General features: G+C 38.8%; 1 pseudogene; it reads left to right on the top strand.

Moving 5' to 3' along the window:
- The first annotated feature begins 1739 nt into the window (after positions 1-1739).
- LOC136287518 (uncharacterized) lies at positions 1740-24740 on the top strand (annotated as a pseudogene).
- The last annotated feature ends 1118 nt before the right edge of the window (positions 24741-25858 follow it).

Raw genomic sequence — 25858 nt, forward strand, 5'->3', positions numbered from 1 at the left:
CCTCTAGGTGTCAGGCTCAGCATTTGATTTGGCTTGGTGACGTGGAAGATGCTTGGAAGATGAGTTTCATCACTCAGAAATTTTCTCTGTGTCTCCCTGGCAAAATAGCACCTCAAACTGATGCAGCTATGTATTTCTGTGTCACATTGTAATAACTACTGGAAGTTCCCCTGAAAACAAAGAAGGACAGAACTTTTCTCATCTTCAATCATATAGACATCGAACACCATCTTAACCCTTTGACTCTACTAATGAATGAATGAATGGAGGCCTCACACAGTGACTGCTTCTCAAAAGGTGCTTCTCACACCTTCCCTCTAATGTCAGGGCTGTTCCTTATGTACTCACTAATTTGTTCCCAGGGTCTTTCAGACTGCTGGTGTCTCAGTTTTTTCCGTTATTGTAAGCATCTTTCTTTCTGGAGAATGATTCTGTCTGTGATTGCCAGGATTTAATTTTTATTTTCTTCTAGAGCAAGCCAAAAACTACCCTTCAAAAGATTTTTCTGAAATGAAGAAAGGGCATGGCAAGGCTCAGAAAAATTAAACAGAAGCCTTTAGAAGAGGACAGCAAGCATTCCAGAAGAGCTGGTTTGAATTGCTGAGATCATTTCTCCCAGTCTGGCCAAGTGAACAGAGGCATACTGCAGCCAGGGGAATGCTCTCAGCTAAATCTGCAAGTCAGTAGCTCCATGCAGATGGATACACATGAAAAAAAGGCTGACTGTGCTTTAGCTAACAGGGAGATAAAGGTTAAGACTGACTGTGAAACAAAAGTAGTGGGGCAAAGTGCAGAAGAAAAAGAAGTGATTGGGGGGACATGAAGACTCAAAGGAAATCTTGTAGATTCACTCCAGAGAAGATGGCTTGAAATCCTGCAACCATGTCCCAAAACAGTGACAGGCACAAACCTACGAGTAGGTGAAGAAATGGGGACTCATCAAATGAACCCTCTAGGAAAAACAGACAAAACTGCTGTAAGAGCTGTGGAGGATACTCTGCAAAAGGACCTAGGTAGGGTGGATCAGCCTCTGAAAGGTCATCTCCTAGAGGGAGCAAAAACCCATTTGGAAGCTCTACAAAGACATTATCCATTTCAGGATGTAGATGCAGGTCACATCAAGGAGGCAGAATGGAGTGCAGGTCCACTCAGGGTCAGAAGTGGGTTCAGGTCTGCCCACAGGAAGTTGTGGGGAATCAGAACTCAGAAAGCAAAAGGCAAATCCATACGGGGTTTAAGACGGTCACTGCCAAGATAAGAAAATTATATGTAGCTTACCTGAAACTGTGGAAAAGGGAAGCTCATCCTCAACCTTGCGGTAAGAGCAACAAAGGAAGGGAACTGTTGCCCCTTGGCAACATGGAAAGTTGCATCTTTCTCCTGGTGAGTCAATCTGTTTACCCCCAAAAAGGAATGATGACCCCAAATCTCACCATGCTCAATATCTCTCCCAGCATATGCCTCAGGGAGTAGATCACACTGACAGACATTTGGATCTTTCTGATGGTGATTATGCTAGTGATAAACCCAGTGGAACAGAAAAAAAATCTCTGTTAGGAAATACAGCTGATCACCACCAAGAAAGCAAGATATTCAAGCAATTTCAGGTCACCAAGATGTCTCCTGCAGCACATGCAGCAGTGATTCTAGTGCTGGAGCTGTGGGTCTGAAAGGGAGCAAGACTCGCCCTTCTTTTCAGCAGTCCCTGTTTCATCTCACAAGATTGAAAAGGATAGAGCATGAGCCTGGGTCAAAGAATGGGAACAGGGCCAGCAATGTTAAAAGCCTACATCTTCCTGTCTTCAAGAGTGGCTCATGAGATTCCTGCTTACAAAATTAAAGAAACTCCTGAAGGGGAGGAACTACAGAAAAAAAAACTGCAGACACATTACCACATTACATTAGGTAAGAACTACCCAAGTGCTGGTTTGTGTTTCTTTTTCATTGGGGAAAAAATTTTGTCTTGGATTTAAGACTCATTCCTCCTGTGCTCTCTAGCTATATGCTCATCTCTGTCAGTATTTTTCAGACCTAAACTGGAAAAAAAACAGAGAAGAGGGAAGAGATACATCTGCAAACCCTTGTTTTTTCTTACTTTTCTGTCATCACTAGTCATTCTTCCTAAGTCGGTTTTTTGAGGTGCACTTTCAGGTGCAGACTTTTAATCCCATGAAATGGGTGCAATGTTCAATGAATCCCTGAAATTAGGGCTAGAATTCCCTGTAGCTTAGGTATGATTCACCCCTTGACAGTGAAATGTTCACATTTTCTATTTAACTTCCTCAGAGATAACATATCTGTTATACATATAAACATATAAAACATATCTACATATAAAACATATCTATTTTTTTAAAAATGGGTAAATTATCTCTCAAATTTGCATGTTTTTCTCCTAAGACACAAAAAGCCTCAGATCAGTGACATAGTTATAATATCCTAAGAACATCTTCAGTCAGTTTTTCCTTGATGTGGTTCCAGCTTTTTGGTTAATCAATGTTTTTCACTTTTGGGCCAGTGATCTTGCTTCTGGTAATAAAATGGTATCCTGCTTCAGCAAGCTTTAGTCCTTTTTATTATACAAGTTCTTGACTTTTCTTAGTTTCCACTGAAACTAAAAAATCCAATCCCACACGTTGACTCCTCATCCTAAACTCATTGTCTTTCTCTTTATGTAAGATCAGTCAGAATAAGTTTTCCTGTCTGCAATAATCACCAGGGCAGAAATGTTCACTTCTGATGGCTCTCAATTGCTTTGTTACAATCTACGAAGCACACTATACTCTGTGTCAGCTGCTAAAAAACAGTTCCTGAGGCCTCTTTGAAAGTTACATTCATATTAAAGTTGAACCATCACATGGCATTCACATTCCTAAAAAGGAGTTCAGCTACTCACACTAATATACACCCAAATCTGTTTCACTTACTTGATTTGTAGGGCTTGGATTGCACTACTAAGACCTATGCTGGGAATGGAATACTTGCATAATTAGGAAAAATACATTAATTCTTTTTGATAGATTAAGCAGGAAAGCTTACTGCACTTACGCAGTCTGTGGTTTTAAAAACATAGCAAGGGTTTATAAATATTCACAAAGTTCTGTGTATTATCATATATACCTGTCTAGAAGAAGCCCAGAACATCCTTAGCAGAGGATTAGAGACTGACATATACCACAGAAGAACCTCTTCACTGACCACGGTGAGAGAAGAACATGAGGAATCAATGCATTTTTGCAGGTAGAGCTGTATACACAAGAAACTGATTTTTGTGTGCAGTGAGGAAAATATTTCTTTTAGAACCCTTAAAATCAGGCTGCTAAATTCTTACTTACCAGCAAGCTTCTTTCCAGGGGCATCTGTGTCCTTTTTGAACTGAAACACTGATTTAGCCATCTAGATTTAAAGTAAAGCATCTCACTGAAGGAGGCCAGCTCTCAAAATACTGGTGCAGTTTGCGTCTAAAGCTGAGTAATGCCAAATGCTTCACATAATTTGCTGAATATCTTTGAATTACAGTGAAAGCAGTAAGAACCCAGGCTGATTACTTTTTTACATGATCAGGCTGCTGATAGAGTAAGGATAAACTTCTCACATTCATGTCAAGGTAGCACATATTTCTGAGATTAACAAAAAACATAGAGCACACATCAGTGCCAACAGCATTCTTATTTCAGAATACCAATCTTTAGACCAGACTGAGGATGTGTTTGACACCAATTAAGAAGCTGAAAATTCAAGTGAGTTGCTTTTGTAATTTGTAATTATTAAATGCTGTAGAAGTTTTAGTTTGGTTTGGTTTTTGTTTACATCTTCATAGAAGAAAAACAATTCCTTAACACAAAATCCCTGCAAGTAATAATTTTGGAACTAGTAGTACTGTAATTTTTGTAATGGAAGTACCATCACAGCACTAACTAATTGTAGGCTATAAAAATGCCTCTAATAAAAATTGAGCTCACTTACTGTCAAATCAAATCCACATTTTTAATGTGATTAAATCTGTTAGAAATTACTAGGTGCTGTCTTCTATAAACACAGGAGAGATTCTTTTCCTCTTTGCATTTCAAACCTAGTTCTTGACTGGTGCAAAATTAGCATAATTTATCGACGTTCGTTTTTTTATATATTATGCAGGGTAAGAAATTATTTTTCAGATCTGCTTGACCATTCTTCTTCATTTCAGCGATGATGGGAATAGTGCAAAAGGCTATTTTGCATTTCTTGGTTTGTATCATTTTCTCCTATAGCTGCATTTTGGCAAAATGCTTTCACTGTCTTAAAAATTAATGATTTCATTACAGATCCTTCTTGGATCTCTAGTTGACCATGATAGGTGTTCCAGATGCATGTAGCTGTGGGATTTGGCAGCTCATGAAACTGCTAATGAAATCAGGTGTTGATTTTACTTTTACTGCTGTAAATTTTGACTGTGGAGTGATGTACTGGTGCAAAATTACTGCAGTGCCAAATTCAGCCAACATTGTATTCTCTGCCTGCTGGCCATCCTGCCTTACCGATGCGATTACTTTGACTTTTTCATAACAATGCATATTTTTAAAAGAGCTTGCATGGATTTATACATGTCATTAGCCTCAGTAGTCCCTAGCATTTCCACACAGATGTTTGTCCAAAAATGCCTGCCCAGTATAATGTGTACATCCTTTCACTCACTTTTTCTAATTTATGAACGAAAACTAATTGCAAAAGACAGCTTATCCTCCCTGGCTGTGTTGGCCCTGTGCTGATTTGTTCAATCCAAGAATCTGCTTTGCATTTTTAAATCAGTAATGCTATTAGGAGCACAAGATGATTGCCCATTGACAGCAGTTCACTTGTGCCCCATGACAACTCGTGCTCGCTGGAAGCAATTAAAAATCCTTTTCAGAGCAGCACAACATGCCCAAACCTGCCCAAACCTATCCATTCCCTTGTTTCCAAGCTCTTTGTTTTCACACCTTTCCAGGCGCAAATGATATAAACAAGAGGGTAAAACCAGTTGGGACGTAGTGCATTGTGTGTATCTGGTGCCTGAGAGAGCCGGGACAGTGCTCAAGGCATCAGCCTGTGGCTACACCCCCACAGCACTGAAGTTGCTCTGCTGGCACTTGGTGTCATCCAGAGGATTCTGTGATGGTTATTTTTTGTTCCTCCAACAAGTGCAGCTTGTTTGCCATTTTTAATGCAAAATTTCCTCGTAGCATGGAATTTGTGTGCTTTCTAGACCAATGACAGCAGCCAACCTGTTGGTGGTTGGTTTATTTTTTCCCACCTACATCTCACTGAAAAAAATTTTTCTTGGAAAAAGACTTTTGCTTCATGTATGTTCTTGCCTCACAGACAGCCCTGCCTCAATTTGCCTCATGCAGAGGTATGCCTGGCACACAATTAAGAATTCCAGTTTGTGCAGAGTGCTTAGCCTCTTCTAATGAATTTTCTATCTGCATTCTGCACCTAGCTCCCATTTGTAATTTACAGCTGGGTTACGACCTGTTCGTCAGCAGCTCCAAAGAAGTGTCACAAGTGCTCCTGGTATCCCTGGTTATTGCATTTCCTCAGGGCAGGGCCTGTTTTCTATCCTTGACTTAACACAGTACTGTTCAGTCTGCAGTGGAAAATGTTATACACAGGTCTTGCATCTTGCTTTTGTTGTTGTGCATTGTATTTCAGGGAACTGGGCTGGACATAGAGGAGTGGTAGGCTGGACATAACCACACAGGGGCTCTATTTGCTCATTCAATTAGATTATTTTGAGGAGAGTTAATATTTATGTTCGCTGTTGCTTAGGCTTTCTCCATCATGCTTTTAACCAGAATATTAGTCAGGCTTATTTAGAATAGAAAATAGCAACAACAACATCAGATAATTAATTACAAAGAGCAGAGGGATATAGGGAGGTTTTTTTCCTCTTAGTATCTGTGAGAACTTTCCCATTTTGCTCCTGAGGTGCTAAACTCCATTACTGAGAGGGAAACATGAGGTCACGGCTGCCTCCTGTAGATCATGTTTCTTTTCAAGTAATGGTGAAGGACAGATGGTGGCTGTAGGTCATGAAGGGAGTTGGAAGCTCACTTTTCATTTGTTAGCAGGAAGCTAACAAATAATTTCACGTCAGAATAAAAATTAACTAAGAAGTTAGATCACAGTCATATAAATAAGCTCTGTTTGAGGATATGCAAAGATTTGTACTCTTCTCCTGTTTCTGAGTGTTAAGTGCATTTCCAGATCATGCCTTGAGCCATTGAGTTCAAAGGCAAAGATTCTTCTGAACAGCCACCTTTAACTCCCAGAGCATACTTACCTGTGGAAAGTAAATACTTTATCCCATTTCATTCAGGTCCACGGTTAATCTGATTTGTAGTAATGACTAGGCAGATGAAAATACAGCCCAGTCCCCAGCTCTGCATGACTGCAGGGCTTCACAGATACACTGACAGTTAACAAGCTGTGCCTTCTGCGGGCCTGCCCTAATTTAGCTATATGAATACAAAATGTGTTTAAAAGCCTCTAAGTTCACAGTCATCATATTGCCAAAAATTTCAATTAGAATTCTTTCCAGCTGTTAAATAGAACAAATTTTGCAGCTGAACATATGCACGAGTTTTCCCAGAGAGAAAGTACCTTAATTTTGACAAGTGCTGATTAACAGGTTGCCACTCCCAGCAGTGTCAGGATATGAGGGGCATGCCCAAGCCCTCCAAAGATCATGCCCAAAGAAGGTGCATGTGGAGACAGTCCTTCATTACAGACTCGTAGGCCAATTTTGTACTCCTTGTTTATCTTGTGAACAGAACACAAATAGACCAGCTGGAGACTGTCAGGAGCCAGGAGCTGACTCACCCTTTGGAAAACAATAGAGATTAGGCTCACTTACTGCAAAAAGAAAAAATTGCCCAGAGCAAGTTCAAAGGAACAGCTAGAGTCACTGGAGAACATGTAAATCAGAATAAGTGCAAGTAAACTGTCTTCTGTAGAATAAATATGCAGTTCTTATTAATTAATGTACTTCCATACAAACATCCTGGGTTTTTTGCTTGAATCTTTCCATTTGCCACACATGGCAAATTATTCATGCCACTTCTTTAGGATGCTTAGATCTACTTTTAGATGGTTATTGAAGATTTTAATTTTAATACGGTAATGCTTTGGTTTGTGTTTTAAATGTACATCCCTTTCTTTTGTATAAGAAAAAAAATTAGTTTGTACCTACCATTTTTTAAGGAAGTAAAAATATCTCCATGTTTCTCATACCTCCTTGTACTGATTTGCTCAGCTGAGCTGACTCTTGAAAAATTTCCAGCTCCTTCATAGTGAAATATTTGGACTCATTGTGTCAAGTGCAAAATGGTTAACGACCACCATTCTTATTCCTGTGCTGAGTATTTCTTATTATTTTTTTCTTTAAACTATCCTGATCTTTGGCTTTGAGGTGTTTTTATGATGTCTAGCCCCGTGTCTAACAATATATCCTGCCTAATAACATCCCCAAGTCATTTATTATGGTTTCTTTTAAATTCCTTTAGGGGATTCTATCTTTTTAAACCTTCTATTTCAGACTTAGTGATAAAATCATCTCTGATTATCTGTGGTCATTATCCCTACTAAAAACAGCTAGACATAATATGACTTAAGAGGTGATTTTCTAAAAGAATCACTGATAAACAGAGAAAAAAAGTGATAAGCCATGTGAAATCAATAACAAGAGATGGGGCAGCTGAAAGCAATATTTTTATAAAATGAAAGAATAGGCAATAATAGAACTCAGAAATGTCTGGAACAATGTTCTGCTGCAAAAGGATGTCTAAACCAAACTGATATATTTGACAGCAAACTGACAATTTAAATTACTTTCACAATCACAAAAGTTTCAGAACAATTAAAATAGGCAACACAATACTTTGTTCAAAATTTCTGTACTTTTTTTTTTATTTGTACATTTTTGAGATACATATTTGTGGACCATACATATAGTGAATTTTTCTTCTCCTTACATTGCATATTTCTCTAGAATGTAGCATTTACAATAGGAAATGTTTAAGTGAGGCTGTTTTAGTATTTTGACTGAGAGCAAACTGCTCTGTTTCTAGCTCAGCTCCACCAGTGTTCTGTTTGCACTATCCAGCATAAGTTCCCTGAAGGAAAAGGACTCAGTGTTTGCAACAGTGTGGGTGAGGGAAGAAGGTAGAAGACAAAAATAATGGAGATGGAAATATGCTCTCCAAATTTCATTACTTTCATTTTCAATTCAGTTGGAAATCATGTCTTTGCAATCCCCTGCTGTTTTAAGAAGAATCTAACTATTCCCGCACCCTTTTCACCACATGAAGCTCTGATTACTTGACATTCTTGTCTTTAAAATCTGCCTAAAATTTAAATTCTAGCCTTTTCTTAAAAACATTGACATATAATGCTGATTAGTTGCATAATTAGTTTGAATTTCATGATTTTCTTCAGCACAGACTTGTCTCTGCTCAATTTGTAGCAATTGGTTTGTTTTAAATATAGGAGTTTACAAAGTAGTATTTTTTTGTTGTTTTTTTTTTTTCCTTTCTTTGTTGAAATAATTTCAAATGTGATTTTTTTTTTAATTGCATACCTAAATACTGTAGACCTTTTAACAGAACAAAAGGCTCCATGCTTGCTTCTGGATATGTAAGGTGGGCATGCCTAGTTCAGAGGAGACAAAGACATGGCACGCTCTTATTTTTTCACTGATAGATATTAAAACAGCAGATTGGTGGACTGCAGGAGGGGTTCAAGAGAACTGAGTCCTACTGGCATGCTGCCTACAGAAACTGAGACCAGGCTGAGTTGCTGACCAGGCAGAACGTGGAGCTTTGAGATGAGCTCAGAGTTTCAGAACATCAGGGACAGAAAGCAGAAAAAAACCCCAAAGCTGTAAGTTTTATGGACAGAAAATCAGAGACTCTGGTACTGAAGGATACTCTCTGCTTAACACTGAAAAATTCAGTAGTTTTTCTTTGGAGCTGTCATTTGTGAGTACTGTCCCTCCACTCCTGCCATGCTTAGCCTGAAGGGGGAAAGTCAGTGCTACAATGAGCCATGTTAAAATACACTCCTTGTGTGGTCCTCTTCCACCTAGCCTTTTTATCTGTGAGGTGTGCAGCTTTACCAGCTGATACAGTCAGCGTATCATAGACACTTAGGTCAGATGTCTCCCTCCACTAACTAGAAAGGCAGTCTAGATAACTAATTTACTTTCAGTGCCTAAGTTCAAGCCTCCTAAAAAGCTTCCTGAAAGTAAATCTACTTTTTATATATATAGTGCCATTTACCTTTTTAATAAAACATCTCTTCAGCCTGGAAAAATATAGCTGGACCTTCTATTAAATCTTAGTTCTTATTTTGTGCTGTAAACTTTCTGGAAGGAAACCCTATCAGCAGCCTGCCTTTTACAGGGGCACAAATTGGGTTCTTGAATAGGAGTTAAACTGGGATGGAGCAGGAGGGATAAACAGTGTGGAAAATATAGCTGGCTAATGTAAATGTCTTTGCTAATGCCTGGAAATCAAAATGATTTAATTATAGGTTTACAGAGTGTCCTGTAATTTTTTATTCAGTATTCCACTTGCTTAATGCACTTGTAGGGTTTTACTTGTTCCATTAGTATATAACTAACTTCTTGTAAGGGAGTTAAAGGAAATTAAAGTTACTCATTTTTTAACGCAGGAGACACCAAATCTTGGTGAAATTAAATGGTTCAGACTAAAATTCAAAAAACCCAGAAATTTCGGTTGGGTGGGTCATTTCATTTCCTTGTATGCATTCAAGGGAGAAAAATACATGCGTTGAAGGATCAGTTTCATCCTATGTGTGCCAAGGAAACTAGAAAAAAAAAGTTATCTCCTAGATGACATAGTCTGATGAGATGAACCCTACTCTTCCACAGAATGGCTGAACCTAGAAGAAAATAAAACTGAGCCATTTTCTCTTAGACATTTCCCTAATTTTTACATCTAATTTCTAGTAAGGTTTCTTTTAAAAATGCTAGAACCACCAAAAATCGTGTCATTTGCTTTATTGGAATGACGAATTTTTGTGTCTCTTTTTTTATTTGATTGTAATGTACTTGTAATGAGATTTTTCACCTAACACTTAAATTTCATTGAAAATTTAATTTGAAGTTAAATTTCACTTTATTTTTACTTTTCCCAAACCTACTTGTTCTTACGACTTATTCTTTTATAGATTGTGAAGGTCAGGAAAAAAAAAAAAAAAAGATTAGTCACAGGTACAAAATCAAAATACATAAAAATTCCAATAAAAGCAAGGATAAGAAAAAGCTAATTGATTTCTGCTCTTGGCCAGATTTCTGTTTTAGTTCTACCGCTTTGCTGATGTAAAACTACTAGTCAAAACACTGAATATTTTTGTTATGTGGATACTATATATGAAGATGTTAGGATGGTACCTACAAAGTTTTTGTCTGATACTGGGAACTTCCAGTCCCCAGCAGAACAACATGCGGAATTTCATTTATTGTGTTTAAATATCATAATTTTTATGGAAAGAAAATGGCTTTAAATTTGAGTCAGATGGCTTTGAAGACTTTTTGATTCTATTAGCTGTGACTTGAACTTAAATTTACATATTTATAGCAAATTCTCCACTAGGTTGCAGAAGCTTTCTGCAAGGGACAGCATCTTCATCCAAACCACAAGAAAATTCATGGAGAGATAATCAAAAGAGCCACAGCATCTCTCACGTGGTGCTGAAGACATCTCTGCAAAAACCCTTCCTTAGAGATGTGAATAGCAAAGTATGCATCCCTATTGCCAGTAGCCACTTTTCCAGAATTTCAAATATGTATTAAAGAGAATGTTCTTTGGAATCAAAATTTCCGCAAAGTAAAGTCTATATAAGCATGATCATGTTTTCTTGCTTGTGTGTAATTTTACATGAATTGTAGATTTTTCTACTGGTTTTGCAGTAGCAGGAGAAAAAATTCTTTTTTCCCCACTTTTCTGGACCTAACTGAATTGTGTGTTGTTTTTAATGAGTTTTCCAGACTTGTTGCACCTGCTACTCCACAGGCTGATTTTACAGGGAATCCCCTTGCCTTGGCAAACCATAAATCTATTTATTTTTATTTTTTTTTGCCATTCAAGGCTTTACTTGCCAATAGGTAACAGTGTCCTTCTCCTGATTCAGCTCAGTGGGAAAACCACTCCGATTTTTACAAGTTGTGACAAGTTAGCTCAGTATGTCAAGTGAGATGCTTATTTCTGGCTGTTGTGTCCACAACTGCTCCTCTACAGCCAGCTTACCACATTTCTAACACATCTCACTGTTCAGGATTTAGATAGCTAAATATCTCTTTATGCTTTTCTTTCTCTTGGCTTTGTATTTCTTGCTTCATATCATGGGCACCTTGGATATTACAAGTCCCTTTTCCTACTTTTGCTCAGATTTCATTGAAATCTATGCTTTGTTCAAGTGTACAGTCTCTCTGAAATTCATCCTGTCTACTGGAAACAATTCCTTTGGCTGAAGGAAAACTTAGATTAGCCAACACGCTCCACTCTCTGCCTGTATAGGGACTGAAATAAAATGTAAAAGATATCAGATGAGAAGGGAGGCAACTGTTACACTATAGTGAGCATGACAGCTTGTGTTTAAAAATCACTAGACAGTAACTTCAGTGAATTCTACACGGTGCCAGATATGAAAAGAGATATCGATCATTTCCTCCTATGGCACGCAGCCACGTGCAATAAAAGTTGTGACTTCAGCAACAGTTTTGAGAAGGGGGAAGTTGAGGACAGCAGACTTTTGGGCTCACTGCTCTCTCGGATTTCACCATCTAGCCAGGATTGGATCCAGTCCAACTGGAACCCAGCACAAGCATGAGCTAGACTGGTGGGCATAGTGCCCAGATGTCCTGAGTGAACTCTAAAATGTTTGACAGAGACACATGCTCTTTATCTGATCTCATGGCACAGAAAGACTTTACAGTGAATAGAGTGGCTGTCAATTATTTGACTCTAGAATTGAAGTCTCAGGTAAATGGAACATTAAACAGAAACCCAAAATCCATGTCATAGCAATAGATCTGAACACAGTGACTCATTAGTATTTTCTTTGCATTTGAGCTTTTTATAGCAGGTAGATGCTTTCCCTCACAGATCCTGTGAATCTGGATAATTCTGAATTTTGGATATGGATAAAACAAATTATCATACAATTTCTGTCCAAAATTGCAAAACTGAGCACAGGAACACACCAAAGTAAATGGGATAACCCTGAGAAACAGAAGGGTTTCCAGGCATTGGAATGGGCTGAACAGGGAATTGGTGGAATCACCATCCTTGGCACTGTTCAAAAAAAAGTGTGGATATGGCACTTTGGGTCATGGTTTAGTGGTGGGCTTGACAGTTCTGTGTCAATGGCTGGAACTGATGATCTGAGAGCCTTTTGCAACCTAAAATATTTTATGGCTCTAGGATTGGAAGAAGACATGGATGTCTTCTATAACATATGTAAGTTAAAACCAGCTTAGATTGACGAGTTTAATCAGCTGTAACCAAGAGGGCAAAAGAATTGCCATCTGTCCTGGGTTGTAGTATAGGATGTGCACAAAGTATTCTGTCACCATCTTCATGAACTGTTTAATCCAGGTGGGGCAGTGTTTTCCCAGACCCCCTCCCTCTGGGCCGTTATCTTCTGTTAATGGCCCATCAAACGCCTTGCCCATGACTCATAGATAACTCCCTCTGGGAGTTATCTCTGTTTAATGGGCCATCAAGGACCCCCTTCAGGACTCATCATCCCATTGTGAGATGCTCCGCCCAGGGGGAGGAACCAAGCATTCTCACCTGGATATAATCTGGTGTTTGGGACAGTACAGGGGCCCCTTACCCACTGGATTCCCAGAGGACCAGAGTTACCAGGCCTATGTACAGGATCACTGCTTCAGGAAGACCACCTCATCTGGACTGCTTCCATCACCCTGCTCAGGTTGTATTCTGACTCTGTCAGTGGTCTTTTGTATTATTGCATCTATTTTATTTTACTTTCTTTCCTTTCTTCCTATTAAATTGTATCTCTGACTTGACCTCTCATTTGTTTTGCCTTTCAAACCACTACACCATCTGACTTATTCTTGTCAAAGCTAATACAATTTGAGGATATGCACAAAAACAGTTGGTAAGCAAGTCTGAATCATGATCAATACAGGTTAAAGATACAAATTTTTAGTAAACATGATTTTATGATGTAAAACCCCCCCCATATCCAAGAGATGTTCTGCATCTCTGAAAAATATGTATTCTGGTTGACAATAATACCTTTAAGGATGATCTCTATTTGTACTGTAACATTACCTAGCTGGTGAGGAACTCTCCAGTTCAAGTTGTGCTTCAATGAGACAAGAAAAATATCCATCTTGACTGTACATCATCCGTGATTATTTTAAACTATGAAAGAATGAACAGATGGGCCAAAACAGTTATTATTTATTACTTATTAATATTTGCTAACATGGATCCACTGAAAACAACTTGTTTTGTGAATGCAGCTCATTAGCAAAAGCAAGTTGCCAGTTTCCTGCCCAACATGCAACTATGGACAGATTTTCACAATTTCTATGAAAAAAGATGAATTTGTTTGCCTAGCAGGGTTGGAAGTGGGTGGAGGGGAGGGGAATTCCACTGGAAGTAAACTGATAGCATTTCTTAATGTTTCAGCCAAGGTCAAATATGTTTATTTCCAATCTTGGATGGATTTTGCTATCTAATTTTGCAAGAGATTTTGATGAACTTTGAGCATGTGATTTCCTTGCCTATGAATGCTCTTCCTGACAAACTACCAACTCTGAAGTAGGGAAGGTCTTTGAATATGTGGACAGACTTTCATAGCATTTAAGCTTCACTGCTTTATCCATGAGTACTTGTAAATTTTTCTCAACTTCTTTATTTGTTAGGGTGGATGTGAACTCTACATGGCACAAACTGTGATATTTGATGGTAATAAGAGATCTTTATTTAGGGAATTGACAAGTGAGAGATTTCTGGGACAGTCTGATTAAGAACTGTAGGTATTATCAGCTGGGAGGCAAAAGCTCATTAGAAAATGTAACAGATTATTGTTGAGCATGAAGATCCGGGAGAACATATTTTTAGAATCTCTGTGGTCTAGGTGAACACTCAGTAACAATGAGTCCTCATGTTCTCCACTGCCTTCTTGATAGCAGAGATCTGTAGAGCTAGAGGAATTTCAAGAGATCCCCGCTTCAGCAATTCAAACTGCTTCGCTAGCTCCCATGACAGAGATACAGAATGAGCTGCCAACATTTATGAAGTCAAGTTTCATAACTAAACTACACCTCTTTTGTTGTCACCAGCTGATCTGGTGACTAATTTTTTTTTATGTTTTCAGTAAAGATTGGGAAAAAAATTGTCTACCTTGTACATGTTGGGACACTGTTTCTTCCTGTAATCCTGTAGCCCCTTTGCATCAAGGGTCTTCATTTACTGGCCATTCACATATTTCCAATGAAGAAAATTGAGATAATTTGATGGCTTTGTTTATGAAAGTGATGAAACTGAGAGACTCTTTATCAAGAACCCAGTCACATGTGATTAGTCTAAATGCTAAGTATCTGGGTTTCTTAAAAAGTGCAGAGCAAAGTTGTAGTGGTTGCCTGGGACACAGTGATGGCTCTGAATTTTCAAATGATTTCTTAGAATGACATTCCTCTGAATGAAAACAGAGGCTACATATGATTCATGTAAGCCTGTCTGGATTCTTTTGACATTATTGCTTTAAAAATAGGCATGCTAGTGTATGCAATGCATAAAAAATGAAATCTGGCTTTTACAATGGCAGATGTAACAAGCTGGAGTACTAACACTCTTCTGCATGGATGCTCCTTCAGCTGAATTGGCTGATACATCTCATCATGCTCATGGAAACACTGCTACTTTCTCTGACTCCATCTTGCCATAAAGTATCTTCTATTCACAGGTCTTATGTAAAATTTTTAAAAGCTTGAATTGCAACATTCTTTCTATAATACACCACAAGGACTACAGATGCTGCCACATGTTAGCGTCTCACTGAAGTTGATGAATATTTGAGCTGCTGTGGCCCTATTGGCACTTTCTGAAGATGGTGAGCCAACTGGCTCAAAACTAACAGGGCAGCAAAAAAGTAATTCATCTCTGCCTGCTTCTACTCAATGAACCAGGTCAATTCCCCTCTGTAGCTTCTGATGCCTCATAAAGGAGGGACTGGAAGCATGTGGCTGGAGTCAGAAAAAAAGGAGTGAGACTCCAACAATCTGGGCTGAAATTGGTTTGAGCTGCTGTGAAACTGCTCCAATGGCTTTTCAAGTTCTTTTAAATTATTTGGCAGTTTCAGTCTTTAGATATTTAGCAATGAAATGATGTATTATGTGCTCTTTCCTTCTATCCCTCTGCAATTTCTGAGCTAATATCTCTTCACCAGAAATAGTTTTAAAAGTCCTTAGTTCTATACCATTTGTCTCAAGCTGAAGTTCCAGGAATATTTTGGCAGTTTACCCATTCACACTTATTTTAAAACCTCACTATGTCTGAAGAACTCAGGCACATCCACAGAATCTGCCTGCAGAAAATATTACCTAATGTAAAATATAAATTACATTTTTTTAAACAATAAATTCTATTAATTTCTATACGTTCTAGCAACCTTGTCTGAAACAGCTAATCAGTTGCCTTTCTCCTGCTGGGAAATGTTTTATGCTTGGAGGAAAAAATTAGCCTTTTAAAATCCTCCAGTTTTCTGGTGCTGCAATAGGATTGCTTTCTTGGCTCCTTCTTTGTAAGCATACATTAAACTGTATGTCATTTATTAATATAAATAGGACATCACCATCCACAGCAGCAGCCGATACCCTAAATTTCATTGAGCACATGGAGAAAATTTTACAGTTGCCAGACACCGGCCATCGTTATCAGAGAAGAAGCAGTGCAGTCTTCCTGTCTGTGCTTTGCTGGTCCCGTGTCCCTTGAGCAACAGCTCATGGACTTGAGTAAATTAAGATGATGGCAAATATATTCTTTCCATGAATAGCTTACATGCATCTTCTCAAGCAGCCACTCTTCAGTGTGTGAGACATTTTAAAACCAGAGTAATTGGTGCCAATTCCAACTTTTTTTGGATTGTTTCTTACCATCATGTACTCCTAGTGATTCATCAGCCCAATGCATTAGAGATTCTTCTGCTATCAATCTATCTCTGATAGACAGAGAAATAATACCTTACCATTTCTGAGATAGTTTAGCAATGCGGGCAGTGAGACTATGCCTTTGTCTCATATTGCCAGGCAATCCTACATTAGGCACAGTACCCTGAAAGTTCTGGTTAGGCAGGAGTACAGCCTCAGTTTTCCTGTCATATCAATGCAGTATTTTCTTGGCAGCTGCAAATGCCTGACAGTCGTCTGAATCCTCTAAATCCCATGTATCTCATGGTGGTCATGCAGGAATATTTTATCTTTCCTCTGTGCTTTGCTCTAAGGTCTCCATGAAAAATTGGGAAAGTGCTTTTGAGTATCCATGATCTTTCCAGTTTAAATAACTCCTATCAGTTTATTTGAAAATTTTTGCATCTCATTTCCCTTCTGTGGCTCACACATCCCCTAGGGTCCTACAAGTCTTGTGTCAGCCTTGATTGATGGAGATGTATGAGATCAAAACATAGAAAGGCTGGACATCCAGCGAGTAAAAATTAACTCTTGTGCAATATATTTTGCTGGACTTGGCTCAGTTGTGATAACCTAGAGAGAGCTGGCAGGGTGGTGGGACAGAGGGATGAGAGCCTTTCAGCAACTGTTGGCCTCACACTCTGCCTCTTGGATTACCCTTGACTTGCATTGTTGTCCAAGCACAGAGAAATGCTGGAAGCAAAACCAGACCCCAAATACAGAGTTACGTACAAAATGGGTGTGTGTGCTTCAGTGTGTCTCCGTGGATATGTCCACAGACACAATTAAACATTTTCCTAAAGTTTTAACCACTTAAAGATGCACCCAATGTAGGAGGATTTTTAATGCTATTTGAAGATGTTTATATCAGCTTACTACAAATGTATTTACACCTTTTAGGGCATAAATAGTTTCGTGCAAAAAGCTGATCCTTTGAGATCAGTGACAAAGGAACATCAAGAAGAGAAAACATTTACCAGCTCCATTGGTAGAAGCACAACACCAGCTGGCAGGAGGACCCTTCATCAGGGAAGACTGACACCTTTTGAGCCATATAAAGTAAGTCAGCATCACGGTCTATTTAAATTGCCTTTATTTTCTTTTTATGATATCATTCAGAATCTGTAATGGGATCCTGATGCACACATGGCTGCTTTCTTGGCCTTCTTTCCCTGGAAGTGCATATTTTTTGTCAGTAATTATCTAAGAGATGTTCACACATTGAGCTATTTAGACATCTGCAGGCCAGAGTGTGGGTGGATGCTTTGAAACTTGTCCTCATTGTCTCAGAAAAAGTTCAGGAGTGATCACGTGCACCCTGAATTGGGGCACTGCATGGCCAGTGGTTCCCAGTCAGGCCAGGAGCTTGGAGAACCAGGGGCAGCTCATGGAGTCCAGCAGGGCCCTGCCTACCCCACAGCACCAACCAAGAAGGAGGGCAGGCTGCGTGGGAAGGGAGGCCCAGACCAAAATTCCAATTTTCAAAGCCCATAGTGACGAGACAGACCTGGGGTCATGACAGGAAGTCATCCCATGGATCAAGGCTGGGATTTGGATTAGTGAGGTGCATGGCCAGGCACAGACATTATGAAATGCAATCAACCACAGAGCAAATGAAGTGCAGCTCCCAAAAGAAGGGATGGGGGAATTGAGGGGACTTGGCCTTGCCTGAGACTTCTTCCAGCTCTTCCATCTCCCTTCTTTCTCAGCAACAGTCTGAACCATCTTAGACTCCTGTACAATATCCACACACAGACAGCTAAACTCGTAGGAAGGAGAAGTGAATGGCATGCTCTTGCCATACCACTGATAGCTCCCATATTGAAGTGAAGCATGACTGGAAGCCAGGGCCTCTCCATTTTTCTTCAGGTTGTACATGAGCCCTCTCCTGCTGGAGGAAGATATAACAGTAGGAAATCACCTGGAGCTGTCTCACATCTGAATGGCTGTTTTAAAGAGCCCAGCTCATCTTCCTGTGTAAAAAGTAAGGTCTGTGGAAAGCACCTGCCTCCTTAACGAGGTCTGCAAATGACTTGGAGAAACTGGTCCCCAACTCTTTACTCATAGAGAATGTGAGTCACTAAAACACTTCTCTGATTCCTAGAAGTGTTATACTTAGAAATATGTTGCCACCTACTTACTCACTGAGCTTGTTGTTCCAGAGGTTCAGGAGGTGGGAGAATAGATGTGGGCTGTATTTCATTTTGGTCCAGGACAAAGCACCTTTGGGAGGATGGACAAGATGTTAGCAAACATTATCAGTGTAAGAAGCAATGTTCTGCATGACTCTGAGACCTGGCATCTTTAAAAAGCCGCAGACAGGTATGGAAATGTTATTCAGCAATTTTCATGTGCTTTCAATGACGTCTGTTTTCTTTATTTTTCTTTCAGGGACACCTTTGCCTATTTCATACAGCTCAGAAGACATGTTCTTCTCACATAACCACAGAAATGACACTTCAGCTTTGCACCCTGCAAGAACAATGAAAAAACAGAGGTATTTCACCATGTAACTATAAAAAAGAGTTACAGTGAGTCTGTGGTCTTTGTTTTCATGAACAGCATGCTAACTCCCATCCATTTGGCAATGATACTCTCCTGACTTTGTTTTGCCTATACTCATTATATAAGTGCAGTATTTAAAACAACATTGCAATGGCTTTCAAATAAATAGGCTAAATTTCTTTATCAATATATTTCTGTACAACTGTTGAACATTAATAGATTTATGTTGTTAGTTAACATTTTAATTTTTTTCCCAAGAAAAGCAGCTCTTAAGAAGACAGAAAAATTACTAAGAGCTCGGAATAAAATGGCTTTTTTGACCACACACAAGAGAATGGCATAACTGCACATGATGGCAAAGTATCTACAGACAGTTCTCCTGCTTTTCTGGATGCTGAAGCAAAGGTTTGAGCTACTTAAAATTCTGGTTCTTACATGAGCAGCAACTGTGTTATTTCCAACTTTGAGAAGGAATAAAACACACTAAGAGAAAGTATTCTGTTCCCACTTCCTATGCTATGCAGTAGAGACAGCTTTAGACATGGATTTGACAACTTTGAACATGGTGTTTATAGTTATTTACTGAAGCATATCATTGCCCTGTGGGGAGCAGTTCTCCCTGTTCCTTCAGATCCCATAATTCAAAATTCACCACATCTTCAAACTGTAATTAATACTAGCTCGTAACTGCCCTGGATGCTGTGTGCCAGATGTCACTTGACTTAAGGATCCTTTATGCTGCCAGACTGCAAAGAGCTTTTATGGTAATGGTAAACAGGAATTGCAACATCCAGAATAGCCCTTGGTTACATGGATAGCACCACCTAACAGCTAAGAGCCATGTAATTAGTTTTGGTAGAGTGACTCTAGCTAATACAAGTACCTTTCTTCGTAAATCAGTAACCCAATACTCAGAAATAGTTCTGCTCTTTGTTCCTGTGTTTATTCTCTCCATTTCGTACAGCATAATTTTGCCAGAATGCACTTTTATCACCTCATTTTTTGAGTTCCATTTTGCTGTCTTTTGCTTTGCAAATGGAAGAAAACTGGAATTAATGTGCAACATTTCTAGTTACAAATAAAATATGAAAATTCATTGCAAATACAAGGCAGAACCAGAAAGAAGGGAATCTTTCCTCTGAGTGTGAAAGTAAATTAATTTTTTGCATAGCTGTTTTAAGTTAATGAACATAGTCTAAAAACATTTCTGTTTATAGAACACTGACTTTGAGGTTTTCATTATATGGCCTCCAAAATCAATATTATCTAGAAGATCAATGTTACATCAATAAAGGAGAAAGCATGGGAAAGAGGTGGTGGAAAAAATAGAGTATCATGATTGAAAGGTAAGAGGAAATAGCTTTTTTTTTTCTTTTTTTTTTTTTTTGGCTGGGAGATATTCCCTTTTTTGTGAAAATTCTGAGAAGATTGGAACAATATGACAATGCTGTAGTGCATCTTCTGGTTGCCTTCTTCTTTGAACTTCACCAAAAAAAATTATTCTATGGGATTTGATTTATCGTCAACAGAAACAACTGCTATAGTAACACCAGGAAAAATGTTTAACCAGAGGCTATGCTGGGTATGAAATCTTCTCTGACCTGTGCTTCTTTATAGAAGAGCATATTAATGACATTATTGCCTGCTGTTGATAAGAAGTCTCAAGCAAATTTTTAGATCTGTGCATGCAGTCAAAATTAATTCTGTAGTACTGAAAGTCCATACAGGGTTGCTTGGAAAGAAATGGTTCTTAACCTACCACATCAGCAATCTATGTTAATACATCAAGTTCAATCATTTTGGTTCACTCAGTCCAAATGAGGCATCTCTCAAGTGACCTGTGTGGAAGACGTACAAGCATATATGAAATTAGTCTGGTCAATAATTCACTAAAGCTGGTCAAGAAGAAACTTGACTGTCTTCCCTATTGCTGAAGGGCTGTTCACCTTATTTTGCTTAACATTAAAACAAAGTGGTGGGATGAGAACTTGGAACATGTGCTACAAATAAGTTCATCTTGTGAAAAGAAAATTTCTTTCTGCCTCTTTTACACACAAATGTGGCAAAAATAATCCTTGTTCTGCAGAGGTAACTTCTGAAATACACAGATGTAGCATGACTTCCTTCAAAACCCAATTTAATTGGAAGATAACGCAGTGCTGCTCATTTCCTTAGACTTCATCTACATTGGATGCTCTGTGTGTTTTAAGGTAAAAGAGGTGCTTTCTGATGGATTCAGAATCCTCACTTTCCACAATGGTACTAAAAAGGAGATTAGCTTTGATCAGCTTTTCCAATGGGGATGTAAAGAAAATTGTGCCAGATCAGAGGGTGGTGGGTAACTTTTCATTTTCTTTAAGGAAAATAAGATTAACTGATTTTCCAGCAAGGTTCTATAATTTATCTTGATCTATCAGTTCTGAGAGAAACTGATGAAGAAGGGTGTTGGTTTAACAACCCTGAGCAGTGAAACTGCTTTATCTACAAAGGCAGAAGTGGAAAGGCATGAAGGTGACAGTCAAAGAAGGAACAAATGTGCAGCTGGCCAAGCAGGAGACTGAACAAAGGCGAGGGGCATGGGCAGCCATGTGAAGCAAGGACTGTTTTTTATACATTTGTAGAGTAGGTAGCACAGAGGTTTCTTCCATGTTGGCATTATGTAAATATAAATAGTTGATAATAATGTGGGCTCAAGTGGAAATACATGAGGCCTTGGCAGAACTGGGATTATTTTAAATTACTAGTTCATGAATGAGAACCAAAGAGTAGAGGTGGGAGGATGACTTTCATGTGTGCACTGTCCTCCTGCACACTACAGAGGTGAAAGTAGCACCACCTGGACACAGCCATGAGGGTGAATGAGAGGAAGGAACAGCAATGTTAACATAGCTATTTTTATGGGTGGCAGATGCAGAAAATGACCTTGATATGACTTTTTTAAGATTGCTTACTTTTGAGCATATTGTTATGGTTGAATGTGCTTATACAAATATCGTGAACATGCTGCTATCGTCTCACTCTCCTTCCAGATCTATTGTTATGCAGATGCACAGGCAACTCACACTGCTTATCCAGATGGCCTGGAGTTGCTGCAGTTCCCTAATAATCAGATAGGTATGCAAGAGCTCAGAACATGAACTGTTTGTGCAGATCTATTTCTATAATGGAAGTGTGGACTTAATTCCGACTCCAGCAGATTGGGTATTTTCTTGCCATTTCACATTGTCTTTGCGTTTCACTTTCAGTATATTTCATCACTTCACTTCTCTGTTTCCTCCTACAAAGCAAATATAATAATGGCATGTAAATGTAGCTTCCAATTCTGATTATCTGATTATGTGATTTCTTTAATTTCATTTACCAGTATTGTAGATATAATTTACATCCTTACTACAATGTCCAAAAAACAATCCCGACCTAGCTTTGTGTCAGGCAACCTGAAAGAACACTAGACAGACTATATCTTTTCTACAGAAAAGCATTATCCCAATGGCACACAAGAAATTGTGTTCCCAGATCACACAGTGAAATGCCTCTACAGTGATGGACTGAAGGAATTTTTTTTCCCAGATGGCACAGTAGTAAAGTAGAAAAGTAAGTCATTTGTAAATAATAGGAACCACACTTTGGACACAGATACAGCAACACTGACATTTAAAACTGTGGTTGGGTTTTGCATAGCTGGGAAATTTCCAGATGAAGGGAAAAAGGTTTTGTAAGATAATAAAGGTTTTGCAAGAATGTGGGACTGAAAATTCACTTCCATCTTGACTGATAGGCGACAATTTACCACTGGCAAAATGACTGTGAAATACTCCTCATTTAGTTCCATGAAACTTTACACTGGCCAGAGTAGCTGGGAGATCACCGGTTGTCAGTGTTAGCAATGTGGATACTAAAAGACTCTGGATGAAGGCTCCTGAGCTCTATTCCCAAGTGTTTGACTCCCCCTCTACTATTGAACAAGGACTGAGGTTATCTCAGTTGGTTAGAGCATGGTGCTGATAACACCAAGGTTGTAGGTTTGATCCGTGAAGGGGCTGTTCACTTAAGAGTTGGACTTGAGAGTCCTTGTGGGTCTCTTCCTAGTCATGTTCTGTGAATCTGTATTGTCTCTCTATTCCTCTATGCAAGATGAGAAAAGCAGCATCAGGACTCTCTTACACTCCTCTTCTGGAGAAGAGAAAGGGTCCCATTGTAAAAATGGATTTTCTGCCTGCAAAATGTCTTGAGATCCCTGGATGAATGTAAAATTTGAATTTCACCATCCATTAGCTGTTAAACTACATACTGAAGTCTCTTTGTGAGACCAGATCTCTAATGCCATCCCATGTAAATCCTGAGGTTTTCCACTTTACATTATTTTCCAATTTCATCGAGTTATGTTAGCTCTGTGAGACAGGTTAATAAATGACAGTGTTATCTCATCACTTCATTTATTGTTACTTCTTTCAGGAATGGAGATAAACTAGTGGAATTCAGTGATGGCCAAAGGGAGAATCACACAGCACAGTTCAGGAGGAGGGAGTACCCGAACGGCACCGTGAAAATTGTGTTCTGCAACAGAGAGGAAACCAAGTGCTCCACTGGAGAAGTCCAAATCAAAGATGAGGAGGGTAATCTTATCCTAGACAAGACATGATTTCTCCCTGCAGAAGGCTGGACTGTGCTTATGTAGCTGAAGGCATTTTCTTGGCAGGTCAGAACCGTTAGGAAGACTTAACTTGTGAAAATGAATGGATGGATCTGTAGGGCTGAAATTACTTTGGCTCAGCAACTGGTCCTTAGATTGGAATAGTGTTACCTGAATGAAATTACTCTTGAGTGAGACTGAAGGAGATGCAGTCACGCCCTTTTGGTGTATTCAACAATAAAACAAATACCCAGAGTACTTCTCATCAAAGTGCTTGCTTCATGGTACTGATCACACTTTCCCTAGTTTTTTCTGCAATTTATTGTGAAAGTGTATTGAAAGTACATTAAAGTATATTAAAGTGTGTTGTGAAAGTACAATTGAGAACTATGTTATAAGAGCCCCAAATATATAGTTCAGTGCTGCCTTACACTGACTAAAATAAATCTACATAGGGTTTTTATTTCCTGAGTTAATCATCAAAAAATGTGTGGAAGTGATCAATGTTTTCAGTTTACTTGGATTTCTTGGAGCAGAATTTCCCACCGTGTATCAGGGCTTATAATAAGCTGGACATTAGACCAGAACCTGAGCAGGAGTGGAGAGAACAGTCACGGCTCTGGATGTCCCTTCCAACCAAAGTTATTCAAAAATTATATGATCATAATCTAAAAACTCTGCCTCATGCATTTCAAAATAAAATGTTATTTATTTATTTATTTATTTATTTATTATTTAAATTTATTCCATCCTAGTGATTATTCTGGATCAAAGATCTGGATCTTCTGGATCTTTCTTCATCCAGCAGTCTTTCCTCTGTGTTGCTTTGTCTTTGAAATAACCTTTCCCACTATTGCTTTTATTCTTCCAGTAGTGCAAAAATATTTCTGATCAGTGAATCTCTCCATCTGTAAGGTTCTTTGGATGGCACTTGATACTTAGATTAATAATTTGCCAGATGCTGCTTTCAACTGCCTTTCCCATAGACTGCCTGTCAGAAAACCATAGAATGGTTTGGGTTGGCAAGGACCTTAAAGATCACCTAGTTCCAGCTCCCCCTGTGGTGGGCAGGGACACCTTCCACTAGACCAGGTTCCTCAAAGCCCCATCCAACCTGGTCTTCAACACTTCCAGTGAGGTGAATTTTTACAAATCACTGAAACTCTTCACTTGAAGAGCTCAGCTCATTACCTGCCCACAGACTGAGATACCAAATTATCTTCTTAAGGCCCTTCAAATTCCTGTAGCAGAAAAATACACTCTCATAGCACACTACTTTAGCCTTTTCTCACACCTAAGTGCAAAAATTGCAACATTGTGGAATTACTCCCTCTTCTCTTCTGTTTCCAGGGGCTCAGACAATCAACAAATCACCACTCAAACTGCAGATCATCTTTCACGGAAAGAGCAAGAAGCATTGCTGATATTGATCATACACATACTTCAGATAATCAATTTAATTATGAAGCTGTGAGCAGTTTGATATCAGCTGGTGTAACGATAAAATTGTGTTGTTTTCTCTTAACTACTTCATAACACTCCCACTTTCAACTACTGAAATAGTTAGTATATTTTATTTGTTTTGTAAAAGAAAACTCTAGCTAAAATAAAATCAAGACATCATTCTTTTCCATGTTTCCATGTTTCACTAAGAATTTCAGTTCGTGCTACCTCATGCTGACCAAAACAGATCTATGTTGATTTTTTTTCTCAGTTAAACATCATAAAAAAGTGAATGTGGCTAGTGTTTTAAGTTTGGCTGAGAAACTAGATATGATACCAATGTTTAATAAGGGACCATTGTTTTTATTCCCAAGAATTCCTCTAACAAAAGGTCCCTGTTCTCCAGTTAAAATGCTGATGTTCTTTTTTGTTTCTGTAATCAGAAAACAGGCTTTGCTCACAGCTTTTAGCCTTAGATCACTGTTTACTATTCAATAACCTGTCACTGAATCACAGAATCCTGTGGATAAGTAATCCCTCCTAATTGTAAACTAAATAAGGAACAATTTTGTTATCATGCTGCTTGCTCCTTGCTTCATTAAGCACTCTTGACTCTACTTGCCGGAAACATTTTGACTTTGGAATAATCTGCCCCATGGTCCTGCACAATGTGTCATTCATGGGGAATATGTGCAAGGCAGTCCCTAGAGCTGTGCACAAGGGTGACTCTACGGAAGATTTTGTGCCTTTTTGGCCAGCCTGCATCCGACCATCGTTTTACCAAGACACATTTTTTCAGGTGATATTTTATAGTACAATAGCAAATGCATTTTTGACATAAAGGGAACACACTGGGTCTGGAAAAAAGGAGGCAGAAAATTCACCCGGATGAATGACAATCTCTGTCAGGTATGTTGTAATTGAGAGTCCTTCACAGATGGGTTCTGGCACATCCCACTTTGTTTTTCACAGGCTGATTCTCACACCCTCTCTCCTCCATCTTCCACTTGCCTCAGTTAACCAGAAGCATAGTTCTACCATTTATAGTTCATAGCTGTAGGAACAAAAAT

Source organism: Chamaea fasciata, unplaced genomic scaffold, assembly GCF_029207755.1.
Source record: "Chamaea fasciata isolate MVZ Bird 193981 ecotype frontalis unplaced genomic scaffold, bChaFas1.0.hap1 SCAF_3, whole genome shotgun sequence".
Classification (NCBI taxonomy): domain Eukaryota; kingdom Metazoa; phylum Chordata; class Aves; order Passeriformes; family Sylviidae; genus Chamaea; species Chamaea fasciata.